This window comes from Nomascus leucogenys, chromosome 1a (assembly GCF_006542625.1).
Source record: "Nomascus leucogenys isolate Asia chromosome 1a, Asia_NLE_v1, whole genome shotgun sequence".
Classification (NCBI taxonomy): Eukaryota; Metazoa; Chordata; class Mammalia; order Primates; family Hylobatidae; genus Nomascus; species Nomascus leucogenys.
Window position 1 is genome coordinate 39,219,154 of NC_044381.1, and position 20,171 is coordinate 39,239,324.

General features: G+C 42.0%; 1 protein-coding gene across 8 annotated transcripts in view; it reads right to left on the reverse strand.

The window, feature by feature from the left end:
* The window catches only part of AOPEP (aminopeptidase O (putative)), a 361,345-nt gene that overhangs the window by 27,203 nt on the left and 313,971 nt on the right, over positions 1-20,171 (reverse strand). The window lies entirely within an intron of this gene.

Genomic DNA, 20,171 nt, shown 5'->3' on the forward strand with positions numbered 1-20,171 from the left:
CCTGGGTGCTTTCAGCATATATCGGCAACATGGAAAGACTGTTCAGCTGACTTTTGTAATTCCTCAGGGTCTACATTGTCTGTATTCCCAAAGACACTACATTCTGGGGTCTGATTAGGCCCCGTTTTCCATGACTAATCATTTCAGTTCTGTACTTAGAGCAGATCAAAACTGTGCTTATCTTAATAAAACATTATCGTGGTTTACTGGATCTCTTCCTTTACAGCACGCATATACCCGAAAATGTAATTTAGCCTAGACAAAGATTCAAGGAGCCATCCAATTATGGGCAAACACCTGGAAATTTCACAGAAGATGCGGCAGTCTTTTTACCACATAAGCTCTGCAAATACACCTGCTGCACAGAGAAATAAAGAGCACATACTGAAAGAACTGTGTCTTCCCTCCATTACGAAAATCATAAACTTATAATCCATTAAAAAGCTCAAAAGGCTGTATACAACTATATGTGCAGCTATACACACAGACACACAAGGTTACCCATATTCCTGAGTTCTCATACAGGAATGGTCAAAAGTGGTGTTACAAGTTAAGGGTAAAGACAGGAGGTAGTCTTTACATGGTACAAAAATAAAACACAACGTATGTGAAATACAAGAAATCAAGAGAAGCCTGTGTAAGACTTCATCCGTGTTACTTGCTATGGGGCAGCAGGGCCAGGCCTGGTGGCCCTGTGAGATCGGCCCTGTAGTGCACTGGAGGAAGAATCAATTTGAGATACGCCTTGTAGGAAGTGAAAAATATTTATTCTAAAATCAAGATTTTAAAATTAATCCTATGAATTCCATGGTTCTCTCTGCTGAGCTTCTCTCCATCCCTGTGTATGTGCAGATCATTCCTGTCAATCCCAATTACAGGTCTGGAAGTTGATATCACGTCAACAGTACATTCATAAGAACACCTGGATTTTAATTGCCATTTTCTGATGTTCTAAAACAATTTTTAAAAAGTACTGGTTTCCCTCCCTGCTCATCTTTCTGCCCGCAAGTGTGCACTTTGCCTGACACTCCCTACCCCCTACCCCCTCACTCATTCACACACACACATATACTTTTCCAAAGGTATGCGGAGGGCAACGGGCAGACAGCAAGCACTGCAAACACCACACCCACCGCACCATTCCACTAGGTATCTGTTTTCTCACCTCACCCTTCTAAGTTCTAAGAAAGCCCCCACTTGCCTACAGACAGAGGCAGAAAGAAAGGAGACAGACACCAATGCAATCATTTGGTTCTTGGGTATATTCTGTACTTCATAACATCGCTTCATCTGAAAGACATGCTGTGGCTATTCTCTCAGGAGAAACAAGGGGCCTTCAGCAAAACTGCAGTACAATCAGCACTGACAAGGACCCAAAGAATTACTAACGCTCCATTTCTTTTCATGAGAAGTCAAGTAATTGCAGCATGTTTTAAAGACAGCAAATTACTACATAACTACTTGTAACAAAAGCACCCATCTACCATACAATATTAAAAAGAAATCTACTGTTTTACAGAAGAGGCCAAACCCAGGCCCCCAGCCTCTGGTAGGCCTCCTCACCATTCATACTATAAACATTGCCGGGTATCCGGCATGTGGGTATCCAGCACTTCTGCCCAGGCAGCCCAGTGAGACCGGTTCTCTTTCTCCCTCTGCCCTCCTTTCTCCTTCCAGTTCATCTCACCCTTCAGCCTCCTGTGATGTTCCAAGAGAGGTGCTTTCCTGCAGGAGGCTGAGCCTTCAACCCATGGCCTCAAGCACCCCTAACCTGTCTCCCAGGGCCGCTGACTGAATGCCCTCCAGCCCTTGAGCCCTCTTCCCAGCGTCTCCCTTTTCACCCCAGTCGTGGGCTCTCCCCATTTCACCTCACTACTACCCTTTGTTGTGCTGCTGTCAAACAGCAGCTCCACGAGGGGTACCCAGGCCAGGCCACCACAGGATGGGGACCTGCTCTACCCCACAAACATTCAAAACTGGTGAGCAGCACTTCTCAAGACAGTCTGAGGACAACAGGAGCCTGGCATCGAGGCCCCTCCAGACAAAGGCAGGCAGGCTTCAGGGAATGGGCTCAGCCTCACAGAGAAGCGATTCTCGGCACCACCAGCGCCTAAACACCCTTTACCAGAAGTGGGGCCTCGTTTGCTAACTAAATACAGAAGGAACCAGCCCTGCCAAATTGCAGAATTACAAGGAAGAGGAGAGTAGAAAGAAAAGCATCTCCCCATATTATACGCTTGTGCTTACAAAGAAGCCTACTGTTAGAACTCTCATTTGGGATTTGGTCTAAACTAAAGAGACACACAGAGCAAAGAAACCCTGAGTAAGACAACTAGCTTGGTCCTCAACTTACCCCAACTAGGTTTAACCGATACAGCTCCAATTTAAAATCAAACAATTACCAATATGTGAACCTACAAAATTACCTGCATTCATACTTGTATATCTGAGTTTTCTTTTAAGCTGAAAGCTCAGCATCTCTACACAGAAACAGAACCAAAAGGATCAATGGAAGCTTTTGTCCACTCCAAATTTTACATAATGAAAATATTTAAAGCTAAACTCCCTGACTTAAGACCGCAAGATGGAAGGAAGGGAGGGAGCACACTGACTGACTGTAATTTGAGAGAGGTAAGGAGCAAGGGGGGACACTCCCCTCAGGTATCTGCTCCCCATAAAACAAGGCCCCCGACCACAGTGCTGCCAGAGCCAGCTTCATGCTCCTAGGTTTCTGTGAGTCCTACTCTTCTGAATAGACTTGAAATGACTCTCACTTAGTAAACAACCTGTGGCCACCTGGCTTTTAGTTGTAACTATGCTAACTCATGGGGGGAAATGTAGTTTCTGAAAAAAGTAGGGAAAAAAAAAAAATCAGTGAACAAACGTTATTTTGGGACACAGACAATAAAACTAATAAAGCATCTTTCATTCGCAAAGTACACATTACAACATTTTTAAAGGATGAGATAATAGGGCTTAAAAAGAGGATATTGAAGCAAAAATGTGGTTAAACAGCTTCAATACATTTCTCTTTGTAAAATAAACATTTACTCCCCGTAAAGCCACCCTACAAATGAAAAAGCAGTGGTCATGTAATAAACCAAAATGTTTGTAAAGCAAGTGAAAGAGACCACATATCAGCAGATGTGCTCAAGGCAGCACCGGGTGGTACAAGGAGCCCGGGGCGGGCACAGGGGGACTGGGACATGCTATGTGGCCCACTCCACTTCCACCCACGTGGAAATCAAAGCAAACTTCAAGTGACTTCTAGGCCAACTGCGTTTATTTATTTATTTTAAGATCAGCTGAATTTAAGACTGAAAGGCCAGTGTGTTTAATACAGCAGCATCGGCAGGAGAGAGATAAGGCTTTGGTTGTACCACAGAGTGATCGTGAAAAATAAACGACCTTACCTCCAAGCATCACCACCTAAGAAAGCAGCTCCTTCAGACAGTATAAAAAGAACTTGCCTTTATTTCTGGGGGCCCAACAGTGCTCACACCCACAGTTCAACAGTGACAGGAATGCAAAAGTCCTTTCCTTTGCATAAACAAGAAATTCATGATGGGGTTATTTTTTCCATACGGGGACCAGCTCATTATTTTTAAAATGCATCTGCCTCGGAAATTTACACAAAATAGGACTACAAGGTGCCAAAGTGATGTGGGTACTTGCAAGAGAACTTCACAGAACTATACAACTTACTGAAATGAGTACAAGAAATGAAATGCTCAACGAGGTCAGTCAAGTACAAATGCTGCTTGTTAAGGATTTTAGAAGTCTGTGTTCTACTCTAAACATGGAAGATTTCATAGTTGCTAAATACTAAGAACTGTACAAAGAAAAAAGTCCATTGCATGTTTTTCCCAACTTCAGAGTCGACGCAAGCTGTACGACTTCGAATGGTTTGGGAGAGTTTTTATGCATGCTCTTGGAAAGAAAATATGAATTTTCCACACCCACCCTCCTAAACTAGAGGCAGCTCAACCAAAAAAAACCCCTGACTCTTCCAGAAGCCTCTTACTGCTGTCATGGGGGCATCACTCACTCTGCGCTCCCAGAAGACCACCCACGAAACTGAGGTCCCACCACCATTTCTTCCATTAGCATGATGCGGAACAGGCCAGCTCACCTCCTACATCAGAAAACGCCATGGACATGTCTCATGACTGACCTTGCAGAGGCAGGGCCTGTGACAAGAGACCAGCAAATGGCAACATCCAAGCCCCATTGCCTGCACCCCTCTGAAAGCAAAGGAGGGTACCTCCCGGCATGACCCAGCTGGTGCGCTGCAGCCTCAGACGAAGAAAGTCACTGTGTGGCTCCCCAGACAGAGAATAAGCCTGGGACTAATGCAGCCACGGATTGCCAGTGGCGTGAGTTCTATTATTACCCCATTATCACTCTGGGATCTGTGCCTAAATGAAGCATGCTTCCTCCCTGATGCCATTTCCTTTTATCCTGGCTGGAGACTAAAAGCGGATCAATGGGGGCAATACATATGATGTCACTTCAATTTACAGCCACGGCCTCCCCCTCTCCAGTCTGTCTGAAACACACAGAAAGATCAATTCTTCCCAAAAATGGTTAAAAAATGCTTGGGGAGCATTCTTCTTCCAGAAAAGCCTTCTCTGCTATATTTGTCTATGTTACTACACAGGGAACTGTTTACATGGAACAAAAACAGAAGAAATGGTGGGGGTGGGGGGAATCTCAAATTCTGTATGCTGGAGACTTGCTGGCTGAAATTCAACACAAGCAGGGTCCTTTGAAAGTCACATGCAGGCGGCCTTCGGGCAGGGGCACAACAGAAACCAGTTTTCTTTTGTCCCTTGGATTAAAAAGGTGATCCCACTGACATAAAATATCTTTCATTTTTATAAAGTTCCCCCAAAGTCTGACAAATCCCCTTTCACTCTTCCCAGAAAACACACCCACCACCTTAGCAGACCCTCAGGTTGCCCCTTCAGTCCACAGGTATGGGAAGAAACAGCTTCTAATCACACAGTGCCCTCATTAAAGGAGACAGAAAGCTTGGCTACAGTACACGAGACAGAACTTATAAACTAAGTCATCTTCCAGACTCGGCTCTGAACCAAATAAAACACAGTGAAAATCTCTACGCTGCATAAATTTTCACATGGTGCTTTTTGCCAATAAGGCAAAATTAAGATATAATCAATGAAGTTCCTCAAAACAAAACCAAGAGTTCTCCCTCCTCATAATCTAAAAAGAAACAGAAAACGTTCAGAGCCACAGAACCCAGGTGCAGTCAGCCTTTACTGCCCACACACTAGCTAGGCCACAGTCTTCAATAAACGGTCTTCTTCCATCTGTTACTTTTTAAATGATAAACATTTCTAAGAAACAAAAGTAGACAACTTAATAACATGTACACATACCAGGTGTCTGCCCAAGAGCCTGCCTACTAGGATATCATGACAGAACTGAAATATATTTATTCTAAATTAGTAATTTGTATAAGGGAAAAATACAATTGGTTTGAATTGCTGCTGAAAACACAATTCAGAAAAGAAAAATATTTGTATGTTGAAGCAAAAACTTAACATATTTTAAAGAACTGCCGAAACTTACAAATAGAGGTCTCTACTGTTCACATTATTTGTGGGGCATAAAATTGGATTTGCCAGCAAAGGAAGTCACCAAACAATAAAGAGAAAAAAATTTTTCTTCAAAATAAAGAAAATCCATCAATTGGTGCGTATTTGTCCAGCAGAGTCAGTTATTTCTGATTATCAAACATCTTTAGGGAGTATGTCTATAAACAAATTTTGGAAAGAAAATTCAAATAGCAGCAAATATTCATATAGCTCATTTTATACAGAGAAAAGCATATTTATTAGATTTTTGCGAAATTCTAATAGTTATAGTTCAAAAAGATTACTGCAAATTTTGAGCCACGGTTTGCTTGTGGAGTTTCTAAAAGTGGCACCACAGAACCTAAAACAGATACATACCATCATTAGCAAATACTATCTGAAATAATTTATTGGCATAAATAATTCTCATGTTTCCAGATTGTAAGGGTCAAATGTTCCCGTGCTATTATTCCCCTAACTCTTGCTAAAAGCATATACTATATGCAATCTAACACAAAGCATATTATTTAAATGATGAAACATGCAATCCTCTGGTCAACTGGATCTCTTACAACCACGTGTACATTAATATTTTATGTTATTATATATGTTGGAAGCATCATAAACACTCAAATTGAAAACTTCCAAGTATTTCACAAGAGATGCGTGGGATCCTTGTGTCCACCTCCCCAACCCCAGATCCTGCCAGACCAATTACAAGGGGCCAAAGGGAAAACATTCCCGATCTATGCTTCTCAAGAAAATCATCACTCACGAAAAAGAAACTGTAAATTCCTAAGTGATTCTGTCTATTCACCCTGCCACGACAACAATGGCATGTTCAATATACGGCTGAATATTTCTAAAGAAATTGGAATACTTTAAAGTATCAGAATATTCCTAACTTTTCTTGTATTCACATTTTCATAAAAATTTACTTCTTTTTGTTTCCATAGAATTAATGCTTTTGCCACAAGTGGTAGCTCACGCCTGTAATCCCAGCACTCTGGGAGGCCTAGACAGGAGAATGGCTTGGGCTCAGGAGTTTCAGACCAGCCTGAGCAACACAGTGAGACCTCGCTCCCTACCCACCCCCAAAATTAGGTGTGGTGATATGTGCCTGTAGTCCCAGCTATGTGGGAGACTGAGGTGGGAGGGTCATCTGAGCCCTGGAGTTGGAGGCTGCGGTGAGCTAAGATTAATCCAGTAGACTTCAGCCTGGGCAACAGAGCAAGACTCTGTATCCAACAACAACAACAAAAAAGAATTAATGCTCTTACCTAAATTAATAACAGTGTACTTAATACTTGATGTATTTATCTTGAAGGAGAGTATATACATTTTATAATTCTGAGTTCCTAATTTACAAACAGTGACATTTGCTAGCTCCAATTCTAGTTACACATTAACTTATGACCCGCTAAAGCCCAGCATATGAATATAACTTTACTGTAAAACAATGGTTGGCTGAGTCTATGAATCAAAACATCCTATATGGTATGTAGCCATGCAATGGAATACTATGTAGCTATTAAGAATGAGATGGAATTATTTTTGTAACATGGGAAGATGGCAAGAAATGTTTTTAGAAAAAAGGTTCAGAATAAAATGTAGACTACGGTTCAATTTGTGTAAATTACATTCTAAAGATACATAATAAGAAAACAAGGAATGCTTTGTGTCAACTGTTTCTCTAACCTACCTGAACTCTCTGCCTTCCCCTCTGTCCATTTTTCTGCTTCCAGCTGAAGCTGAAATATTTTTCTTAAATCATGCTACAAGTATTTCCTAATAATTCACTTAAAAGAGAGATCTACTTTATGAGAAATTCATTACCACAACCAAACCTAAGAACACTGAAAATGATTAAAGCATGTGCTCTAACAAAGTACTGAACCAGGCAACTGGAAACCAGGGGTTTCTCTAAAGCTGGCCCGGTAGTTATGGGAAGACCTCCTAGCACTGTGTGCACTGAGAAACCTATCATTGTCTCTCTAGTCTTAGTCATAACATTTTAACATTGGTTCTGTGCAGGCAGCAATCAAAAATTGGAAGAATTTAAAAATTTCCAAATATTCTGTAAATAGATATATAGGAAGCACAGTGTCAAACAGTCACATGCTCAGGTTTTTAGGCTGTTACTTACAATACTAACAAATTATAAAATATATTCAGACTTTTTTTCCAAGGGAAAAAACCAGTAATTTCATCCAAACCCAGAATTTCTTCCTTTCTGTAATTTCCTATATTACTCCAATATGTCAAAAATCACAATCAGATGGTCTGTGTAGGATTATTCATTACAAATTTAGTAATTTTAGTTAATAATTTATCAACACGATTCTTCTTTGGTTAAATGTTTTTTATACAGCCCTATATGCCTGGTGAATAGTAATCTATACTATGCACAAAATTACTGTGTTCATATGGACAGATAGGCAATCATCACTAACATTCAGTGTGATAATACAGTTTTTCCTCTAAATTAGAAGGGATTAGCAAATAGGGGAAAAAACTCAGCTCTTACAGAAAATATCTATCTTCAGAATTTTATGTACAGAAAATAGGACCTCTCCTTTTGAGTTTAAACAAGGAATAACTGAGTTCAAAGAAAACTATATTTTAACTTCTATAAAAGGAATATACATTTTTAAGGCTGTGTCTTAAATATTAGAACCAGATTTTGCTCATTTCATGTGCTATCTACCCCCATCCTTGATAGTCAAATGTTTATCACATTGAAATAAAGGACTTAATGCCCAATATAATACGAAGAAATAATAAGGTAACAATGTCTGCAAGAATAGCTGTCAATTAACAATCTGGTGATTTAAAAGAATGTATTAAAAGCAAATTTATATAGCAACACATGAAAATTCAGACCAGGAGTGATTCTCATTCCTCAACTAGAACATATCTAAAAAATATAAATTTATCAACTTAAAAAGTTTCATAGGCCAGGCACGGTGGCTCACGCCTGTAATCCCAGCACTTTGGGAGGCCGAGGTGGGCAGATCACGAGGTCAGGAGATCGAGACCATTCTGGCTAACACGGTGAAACCCTGTCTCTACTAAAAATACAAAAAATTAGCCAGGTGTGGTGGCAGGCGCCCATAGTCCCAGCTACTTGGGAGGCAGAGGCAGGAGAATGGCGAAAACCTGGGAGGCGGAGCTTGCAGTTAGCCAAGATTGTGCCACCGCACTCCAGTCTGGGCAAAAGAGCGAGACTCTGTCTTAAAAAAAAATAAAGTTTCATAAACGTTCTTTACAGTACAGATCTGGTTGATTATTCTTCACATTTAAAAAGCTAATGGTAAAATGACTGAAAATGCCTCTTTAATTATAACAAACTGTAATCAATGAAATGATAGCTCTGCAATTTTTTAAAAAGCGAATAGATGGGCTGTATGAGGAGTTATAACAATCTAGTTTGCTTTATGTGCAAAAACTCAACTGTATGTCTTAGAAAGATCTCTCCCTTTGCCTTCCATAGTCTCCTTGTTAAAACTTACTATTAAGGATTAAGGGTTTTTTAAAATCAAAACTCACAGTTAAAAAAAAAAGTATGGCTGGGCACAGTGGCTCACTCCTGTAATCCCAACACTTTGGGAGGCCGAGGCAGATAGATCACAAGGTCAAGAGATCGAGACCATCTTGGCCAACATGGTGAAACGCCATCTCTACTAAAAATACAAAAATTAGCTGGGTGTGGTGGCGTGCCCCTGTAGTCCCAGCTACTTGGGAGGCTGAGGCAGGAGAATCACTTGAACCTGGGAAGCGGAGGTTGCAGTGAGTCGAGATCACGCCATTGCACTTCAGCCTGGGTGACAGAGCGAGACTCCGTCTCAAAAAAAAAAAAAAAAAAAAAGTAAGCCACAAAAACATTTTAGAGATAACGACATAACAGTTGCTAAGTGAGAAAAAGAACAGCAACAGAAGGACAGAGAAACCAAGTCAACCACTCCGATCCTCAGGTTAGACAAGTGATTCAAGTACGGACACACAAATACATTCTTAGCAAATTCTGAAGCAGGAAACATAATTTATAAATTATTTTCACTCTTGGGTATTTATTCTGGAGTTGGAAACACTAACATTCCATTACTCCCAGTTCCTGTCCTTTCTTGTGCATAGACACACAGTCAAGACAACATAAATATCTTTTTGGTCACATTTTATTTTCTAATATTCTTTATTTTCTACCAAATCCAAACTAAGCAAAAATTTTAGCCACATGTCTACAATTTGTCAGGTGGTTTCTGCCATCAAGTTGACAAAGCAACCTGTCCATTTGTAAGGAGAGCCGACCGCAACTAAGCAGCAGGGGGGAGGTGGGGAGGGGAGTCCAACTACATGAGGGATTGCTGGAAAAATAATGGAACTTGTTTTTATTTAATAAAAATGTGTTGAGAGTACTGTACAATCTCCTATCCAAAGTTTCAGTTTTATTTCACAGAATGATTTAATGTCTACAAGGCATAGGAGTCCCATTTCCTCCAAATTCTGCAGTTTGGGATTCTCGTCCAGACAGTTTACACACTAGATTAACTGTGAAAAGTGTTATGAGGAATAGAGCAAAGGATTAATTCCTTAACAGTCTCTTGGATATGTAGGGAAATTCATGCTACTGAAAATAAAATGGATTTAATTTCAAGAGAACAAGGGCAGAAGTCTCAGATTTCAAGAAATGTTTAATTTTTCTACATTACATAGGACAGAAAAGGCTGCCTTGCCGATGTGTGAGAGGGTGATGCGAACAACATCGAGTCTGTTTGCCCTGAAGTTACACATTTTGCACAAATAGCTGAATAATTCATAAATTTAGATACAGCCCATCACGACAGAAACTATTTCCAAGGAAACAAGCAGACTGAAATAGCGTTATAAAAATGTTCTTTTATGGCAAAACGTCACTTTACTGCTATGAGTTTAGACATAATCTTAGTTATACTGTGAGTTCCAGCCTGGACCCAGAGCCTGGAGCAGCCTGAAGTTGGCAGGCGAGCAGGGGATCTGAAATGCGACTTTGCTGTCAAAAAAGTATTCTCTTACATAATTTCAAGTACTTGAAAGTCAATCAGCGAGTCTTCAAAAATGCAAAATGGATACTCACAAGTAGTGGTTAACTATGGATCTAAAATCCTGGTAGGTCTTTTCATAGGCGTTGGCATGAACATGATTAAAACCTAAGATGTGCTTTCTAGCAATAATCTAAATTCTAAAATGTATGCAAGACTTTAGGAAATTTGTTTAGACAAATTTCGCAAAAATGGTTAAGTTTTAGAATTTCTAGTATTTTTGTATCTTCCTTTACATATGTAAAATGTGCTCGTATAAGAAAAAGTACTTTATTAGAATTTTACTTTGATGTTGAAATGTAACATTCCCTACAACTTTCCGAAGTTACAGGAATAACATTTCTAAGCTGATTATTTAAATTTTAATGGAAAATAGTCTATAGAAAACCATACTTTCCCTCCCTCCCCTCAGTATTCCTATTTATCTGCAGAAATTAAGAATTTATCTTTTAAAAAGAGGCTAAAATGAAACAGGTTTTTAATTGTTTTTCTTATATAAATTAAGCTGAAGAAGAAAAACTTTTAAAATTCTCCTGTGGCTACTGCTTGCATCTCGCATTTTTACAGAATTTCCCTTTAACATATCAAAGTTCCAACGGAGCAACTATAATCTCCACCTTATACTCCAAAGTGAAGCTTGACTCCTTTAAAACAAACCAGCTTGAAAAACCAGTGACCACAGATCCTCAAAAAGTGGATAAACAAACTTTAAAATTTCTAAGAACCACTTTTCTGCTGATTTCACAGTATAGATTCTCATCTCGGAATTTAACAAGTAACAGCTAACTCTGACAGAGAAATGTTTGAAAACTCACAGGCTGCTCCTCTCTGGGGAGCCCAGCCCTCTCCCCTGGAGCCGGAGCCTAGAGCAGGCTCTTCCCGGCAGCAGCGCAGGCGAGGCCCCGTCGGGTGAACGCGCGCGTGGCTGCAGAAATGCCAAGCCTGATCCCGCAAGGTATGTTACTATCTCCCTGCTGGATTTGTCCTTCGTGTGAACTTTCTTGAGCGCCCCAGAACGTGTGTTTGCCTGGCCTTTTTGATTTGAAAGCCTGGTAAATAAAACATGCACAAAATCACAATTCCGACGCCTATGCCCTTGAATCACTCTGAATTTAAAAGGTTTACCGCCAGCTTGGAAGCAAGAAACACAAGCAGCAGCCACTCAGCAACGTCCCAAAGCGCGCCAGAGGGACACAGCAGCCCTGCTCCCGTCCCTCCGTGTCACCTGGGCGGCGGCAGCGCAGGCTGGGAGCCGAGGGCAGGCGTGGGCGCCGCGCAAGGAACAGTTCGCGGTCTCTGCGTGCCCCTACGGCGCGAAGCCGAAGCTGGAGAGGACGGAGAGCCTGCGCTGCTCTGGTCCTTGCCGGCACGGCCGGCGGGGTGGCCCGCGGTCGGTCCCCGCGCTGTCAGTCTCCCGGCCAGGTCCCGCGCCCGCGAGTATCTCGGCGGCCGGCACCTCGCCCCGCCCCTGCACCCCAGGCCCCGCCTCGCCCCGCCCCGCCCCGCCCCGGATGGGCCGCTCCCAGCCGGCAATTACTCTAATGAGAAGTTCTCATCTCAGCACTTCTACAAGGTACAAACCAGCCCCAACACAGCCGACAATTCAAATGGCTTTGAGAACAAAGGCAGTCATAGCTGTAGCAATTTCTCCTCTCATTTACACAACGTGAGGACTTTCTCTCTTTGCATATGGTATTTAAGAAAAAAAGTTTAAGACTAGCATACATGCCATTTCACACGGATATTAGTATTACTGTGGAAAAACATCAGACCTGGCCGGCTGCAACTGAAAAAAAAAACTTCAAAATAAATACATAAATAAATTTTTAAGTTTGGTCCCTCCTGCAGAACAAATGTTCCTGGACCACCTGGTGGAAATCGGCAACATGCTGAGGTGTGAGAGGACTGTTTTCTTACAGCTTACAGATCATGTGAATAAAAGAGCAACAAACCGCCCAGGGCAGCTTTCTGTAAGAATAAACAATCTATACAATTCTTAATCAGCACTGGTGGAGGCCGCTAATTGTTCACACTAAAATCAGAAAAAACAAAATGCCAGAGATAAGTTTTCTGTATGCAAGGACAGCTTTAACCAGAACATTTGCATGGCAAACAAGAAACCCATCTCATTTCCAATCTTGCAGCAATCTCAGTAGACAAAAGTCACCAGAATCGAACCCAACAACAAAATCAAAAACTCCAACAAGGATTAAGAGGAATGTGATTTATTGAGAATAAGTGAGAGGTAGGTATTCCTAGAATGCACTTCAAACAAAAACAGAAAGATGTGGCCCCAAACCACAGGACAGGGACCTACCTCAGGAAGGGAACTGATCAGGGCAGTTTTCCCTAGAAAACTGTAATAGTCCATTCACAAGTTCTGCATGTTAAACTCTTCATTCTAATTTAAAATGTAATTAGAATGTTGTAGATAAGAAAAATTATAACTAAAACGTGCTTAGAAAAATAAAACATCAAAAACAAAGCCTTCTTATACTTTGACAGTACTGATTTGATCTTTAAATAATCTGCATCCATTTAAAAGAATTACTGAACAAAGTTTATGTGAAAGGTTAAAAAAATCAGGCAATGAACCACTGAATGGAAGAATATTAAAACCACACCACTATAAAAACTTTGCATTAAACAGGCTGAAAATCTTCCACTTTCAAACTGTATTTCTTTTTTCAAAAACAGGTTTAAATTTTTAAAACATTTCAGGTAAGTATGGCTTTCAGTCCCATTCCATGCATTTATAAAATGTGAGCTAAAATATCTCCATCTAGAAGTCAAGAAAATCCTAAACTGTTCGTGTGATAGAAAACTTAGTACCTTATTTTCTTACAAAATGCCATGTTTGGTAACTAAATTTGCCTCTCTAAATATTAATATGACAAATAGCTGAACACAATTTAAATTGTAATAACCACTTTAAAAGTTAATCTTTTTAAACAAGAATATCAACTGATTTTAAGTTAAAACAAGCAGAATAAGAAACAAAGTGAGCACTTTCAAATGCTAATATGTCTACCTAAACTTACAACTTTAGTTCGCTGAAAGTAAGATGACATTCTTACATACTTAAAACTAAGAAAATCAGGTGTCTGGGAAGTAAAAAAAATAGAAAGGACTCCCAAACACTTGTTCTGCAGATGAAATAAACATGATGAGCAACTGAGAACCCAGGGAGAAAACTCCTTCAGAAAAAATGTAATACTCCCAAAAAACTTATCCTTCCCTATGTTCCCCACACTCCCAGGTCTAGAAGTCGTTCTTAGCTGGGTCGATCTCTTTGTGTACAGCACAGAACACTCCCCTTTAAATGTTAAGCACACTAATAAGCTTTATGCATGTTTTCAAATGTGTAAGAACATTAAAATTAAATATAATTCCCTTAAAAATTATGTCCGTTTGAAAAATTCTTATCTACCTTTAAAAAACAAACATTCTTTAACGAGAGACAGAAATAAAGAAGTTTCACAAAATACACCAAAACATTCTTGGCAAAAGTAAATCTCCACTTCAGGCACCTACGCTATCAGCCTCATCGCTCACACAAACATTTTAGCATGTACTTTTAAAAGCAAAAAGCCACTGCCGATTAAGTTGGTCAAATTTGCAATTCTGCTTTCAACTAAAACTTAGAGAGTAAGCCTTGGGATAAGCCACAAAAGGTCTTGAGAGTATTTCCATTTCAGATAAGCAGTTCTCACTAACATCACAGATTTAACTTATCAAATGATTCCAATACTATTTGTTCGCGCTATTTTTATGATTTCCATTTTGCTTTTTGGAAGTTGAATCAGTGGCCCTAGTCCATATACTTTTTTAAAGAATCCGTATCTAGGAACCTGTATCTTCCTTTCTAAGCCCAGCGCAGTCCTCTACTGGCCAGCAGTGCTCGTGCCACCTGAGCACCCACCCTGCGTTCCTGCCGTTGTTCAAAGTTGGGGTGGCGGCGCCTTCCGAAGGCATTTCCAAAGCAAATCCCCGAACACCACTCTCCATTCCGCAGGGGCCGGCAGCGCGATGCTGCCTGAAATCTACTGGTACTGCTCCCCTCTCAACTGGCCTCATGTTCGTTTAACGAGGGTTAGGGGAGCTACGCTACATGGACATCTATCTGGATGTCCTCTGTGAAGGCTTAAAGCATGACCTATTTAAATTAGAAGCACGAGGACCACGATTATCCATAGAAAAAAAGAAAATACCTGGCCCTTAGGAGAGGGCAGCTGTTGTACAGCAATCCTTGACACGAGTAACTCTGGTTCTGAAGCCGAGGCCCCAGGGTGGGTGCAAGGGGCCCGACCCAGAGCCCTCCGCGCGGAGAGGACCCAGCCACCAGCATCCTTGACCGCACTGGAAGGTGCGGTAAGACCGGAACAAGAAGGCTTCAGAAAAACTCAGCCGTGTCCAAAAGGCTGGCTCCAAAGCTGGGAGGACACCTAACACAAGGAGGTTTTAACAAAAGCAAGTCGCGCTGGACCTGGGGCCTCTCACCAACCCCCGTCAGCAGCGGACGCAGCAAAGGCCCGCCGGGTGCAGGGGAGCGCCCCAGCCTACAGTCGCCCCAGGGCGTCCCCAGCCCCAGCAGGCGCAAGCCCGCATGCCTCCTGTGCCGCTGCGGAGCTGCACTGACGGGACATGGGTCCGCCCGCTGCAGGCGATGACACTCCCTCTTTAAAACCTGTCGTCCTTTCCTCCAAGCACAGTGATTTTGCAGACGATAGGGCCGCCGTTGGCTGGGGAGTAACCCGGGCCAGGGTCTAATCCCCCCTGGCTACTCACCTTGTGACCTTGGGGGCACAAGCGCTGTGACGCCCAACTCTCCAGGGGTGTCAGGAAACAGCACCGTCCTTGGCGTGCCCTTTCTGGCTAAAGACCCCTGTTTCTGAGCATGAATGTAAAATGGCCCACCCTCTTCCCCATGTTCCTTCAACACCAACTCTGCACAGCCTGAGATGTGTGCCGAGAGGGACTGACGCAATCCATGATCCTATCAAATGTAACCCTCAAATGTAAACTACAGGTGCCAAATAAGCTCTCCACTCTCCCCCTTCCCCCACTGCCAGCACCTCTCTAGTGCAGGCCCTAGGGGCACACCAGGCCTGCCTTACCACCAGGTAGGTTCCCTGACTCCCACCCTGCACTCCTCTCTGGCTGGGGACTGAAACAGTGACATGTATGCCCTATGTGTGCAGATCACTATGCTCATTTCCAGTCCCAATCCACTCCTCAGCCCTTCAACAAACCTTTCTGCAGCCTACTCAGCCCTCTGCCTGGAATGCCCTCTACTCAAATCACTATTCAAGGGGTCACGTTTTTCAAGAACCTTTCACCAATCTTACCCTTCCAGATGCAGAATTTGCTTCATGGGTTTTACTCTCATTCATTTCCAAGTGGGCTGTTATGCTATTCTGCCATACAACAGAATTATCGGAGTGCTGCTGCGCATGATGCTCCCATTTCTGACTCCTTGCAGGCCTGGGATGTCTTTACTTTTAATCCCCCCTCACTCCCACCCCCACCTGCATCCAGCGGAGCCAGTTTTGAATTAACGTAACCTTCTTGTAGTAGGATCAAAGTTTCCATTTGTGCCCATTAGCAGTGATTCTTAGCAACTAAATGATGGAAATATGTTAAAATAGAATCAACTTTAAAAGACAAATTAAAAGATAATACTTTTTTAAAGCCTTGTACCATTAATTTCACAGACAAAGAAAACCATTACAGGTAAATGTCTTATCTATTTCAGGGACATTTTCCCTAGGAAGCTGTTGACAGCTTAACCTTGGCAGCTCTGCTTTATGCAAATGCAGATGGTGCTTTTCTCCCAGAGAACTTCGCACGTGTTATCTCAGTTGACTTTGCAATGGCCTTGTAGACAGGAGCACACGTTACCCACAGTCTTAGGTGACTGGGGAAAGAGAACACAGGAAGGTCAAGCCACTTAATACACAATATGTACACAGTGGTTACAACTACATAAAAATTTTGGGCTGGGCACCAGGGCTCACGTCTGTAATCCCAGCACTTGGAGGCTGAGGCTGGTGGATCATGTGGGCCCAGGAGTTTGAGATCAGACTGGGCCAAAACTCTGTCTCTACAAAACATACAAAAATTAGCCAGGCATGGTGGCATGCGCCTGTAGTCCCAGTTACTTGGGAGGCTGAGGTGGGAGGATTGCTTTGAGTCCGGAAGGTTAAGGCTGCACTGTGCCCTCATCTTGCCACTTGTATTCCAGTCTGGGTGACAAACTGAGATCCTGTCTCAAAAACAAAACAAAACAAACCTAAAAATTATACAGATGTGTGCACAAAAAAGGATGTTTACAATGTTAAAACTGGAATATCATTTTAACTGGAAGTTTTCCTATAAAGTGTTAGTACAAATTATAAAATAAAAAATTTCACAAGACAAAGCAAATGATTAACTCAATTATTCACAAGTCAATAAAACCATAACTGAGTAATTCTTTTAAATAGAAATGCCAATTTCCCTCAAACTAAAACTATAAATTAGTTTTATGTCACACTGAAAATTTCTCTTTATGTCAGCAGTTGGCATGTTAGATATTACAGTGTAACAGAAACTTCATTTAAGCAAAAGTACAAATGACTTTTTCTACTATAATAGCATATATCTGTATATGCACATATATTATTTTTCCTGATGGTAGTTATGAGAAGCTGTAAGAAAATTACAAAGCCACTAACTACCTCCCACCTTTTCTTATTTTTGTGTAGATGACGTGGCAGCAGGCGGGGGCGGGGGGTCTCACTTTGTTGCCTAGGCTGATCTCGAACTCCTGGGCTGAAGAGATCCTCTTGCCTTGATCTCCCAAAGTGCTGACATTACAGGTATGAGCCACTACACCCAGCCAAAAAACCCATATCTAATACTACACTCTGTATTTGTCAACTATCAAACCCTATGAACTCCCCAATTCACTACCCTTTACATTATCAACATCCTCTGAGGTTGTAGGCAGGATAATGGCCACATTACCCGGCAAAAGGGAATTAAAATTGCAGATGGATTAAGGCTGCTAACCAACTATGAGATTACCCTGGATTATAGAGGTGGGCTCAATGTAAGCCTAAGTGTCCATATAAGTAGAAAAGGCAGGCAAGAGAACCAAAAAGACAGCAGTGTGAGAAGGACTTGGCCAAATCATGCTAGCTTTAAAGATGGAGGAAGGGGCCATGAAGCAACGAATATAGGCAACCCTAAAAGCTGGACAAGGCCAGGAACTAGATTCTCTCCTAGAGCCTACAGAAAGAAAGTGCTGCGGACACACTGACATTAGCTAATGCAGGCTGATATTGGACTTCTGACCTCCAGATACTATAATAAATTTGTTTTAAGCCACAATATTTGTGGTAATTTGTTAAAACACAATAGGAAATTAATACATCTGAGTTCCAAGTTCCTCATAATCAATGTCATTGCTTCTTAGCCTGTTTGGTGAAACACCTAAGGATAATGACATCCTTTATTTTTATTTATTTATTTATTTATTTATTTATTTATTTATTTATTTATTTTTAAGGCAGAGTCTCGCTCTGTCGCCCAGGCTGGAGTGCAGTGGCACAATCTCGGCTCACTGCAAGCTCTGCCCCCCGGGTTCACACCACTCTCCTGCCTCAGCCTCCCGAGTAGCTGGGACTACAGGTGCCCGCCACCACGCCCAGCTAATTTTTTGTATTTTTAGTAGAGACGGGGTTTCACCGTGTTAGCCAGGATGGTCTCGATCTCCTGACCTCGTGATCCGCCCGCCTCGGCCTCCCGAAGTGCTGGGATTACAGGCATGAGCCACCACACCTGGCCAATGACATCCTTTAAAAGCTCTTGGCTACACCTGAATTCATCAGCTTCCTTTTAAAAGAGGAAAGTTTCTTCCCGTTCCCTCCCAGATCCCTAAGTGTGCTGCTTTATAGATTATTTCAGGCTCAGTTCTGGAGGTTGAAGAGTTTGTTGGGTTTTGGGGGAGGGGAGAAAAGGCGGCTAGATAGGAGGTCTACGGGCCTTCTGGGTCTGGTTCTTTAACTGCTCTGCTGCTTTTATAGCACCATGGAGGCCGGGGCAGAGCGTGTCAATGAAACAAAGGACAAACATGAAACAAAGCGCCAGGGGCCACCGCGTCTTGATCAAATCTAAGAGCGATTCTAGTTAATGAGTAACATAACCCCACCACCTTTTTCATGGCTTTAATTATTACAGCCGGTAAGAAATATTCAAGCCATCCCTGTTTAGTGATGTTTTATTTACCCCTAAAGGCTAAAGTCTTCATTATGTGCAGATGAGTTGTGTTCAATTCAGCACATATGGTGAGATCACAAACTGGCTTATTATACTTTTTTAGTGTCTCTCCCTCTCCACACACACACACACACACACACACACACACACACACACACCCAAGGACTCTGAGTACACAGTACACAATCTCAATCTGGCAATATCACAATTTCACATTACCACAAAGATGATTTTTTTAAAAAAATCTTATTTCTGAATAGTTTTCCTTATTCTCAATTTTTCTAGCACAAATCCATCTTCTCATAAGGCCATTTCCTACACTGATTAAAGCGCAAGTCACTCTTGCTACAAAGGAGTCTTTCTTTGGCCCCAAATGTTTCACTCACATACATGAAAACTGGCTAAGTTCCTGAATGGCACAGAGCCTTTTGGTTTGAGGAGCCTGACAAAATGTCTAAGTAGTAAAAAGAACTGGTAAAACGTGAGAGCCTGTTATTTATTGCAATTCACATATCCACAAGATCAACAGCCATTACTTGCTTTTTTTTTTGGAGTGTGGAGACTTAACTCTGTCATGGAACTCCCTGATTATGGTATTTTCTGAAGTTCACAATGTTATGTTTTCTAAAGGGAAACAACCAGCCATAGCTTTCCAGGTACAATCTTTGAGGAAGGGAGTGAGACTGTTCACCGTGTTTTCTATTAGAAAAGGAATGTTTTCAGCTCATCTGCACTTGGATCAATATTTTTATCTTTGGGTATCATTTGGCATTGCTGTCACTGGAGCTGCAAAAACACGGGAGGAGCCAGGATCATCCAGAATTCTGATCCTGCACTTTGCAAAAGAGAGGACGAGCTGGGTGTTGCTCTGTCATGTGTGGCCCCACCTCCAGGAGCTTAGGCCAGGAGGGAACTGGGAATGCCTATGCCCATCAGCAATAGGTGTCCTGGGGGCACCTGGTCAGAAAGACATAGAGGAGGGGAGGGAGAAAGGTCCCTGCTCTCCTCTTTCATTGCAGAGACAGAGACAACTTCTGAGGAAGAGCTGGAATCCTGGGGTCAGGGGAGGCAGCCCAGGGGGAAATGCACATGGCCTAGGCCTCAATGCCGTTCCTTCAGAAAAACGGGGTTACCACTTGGCTCTGTGGTGGCCCTAAGGTGGGAAGATGAACTTGGCTTTGTGTCTGATCATCCACTTTATTAGCAGGATCACACATCGTGGTACACAGCC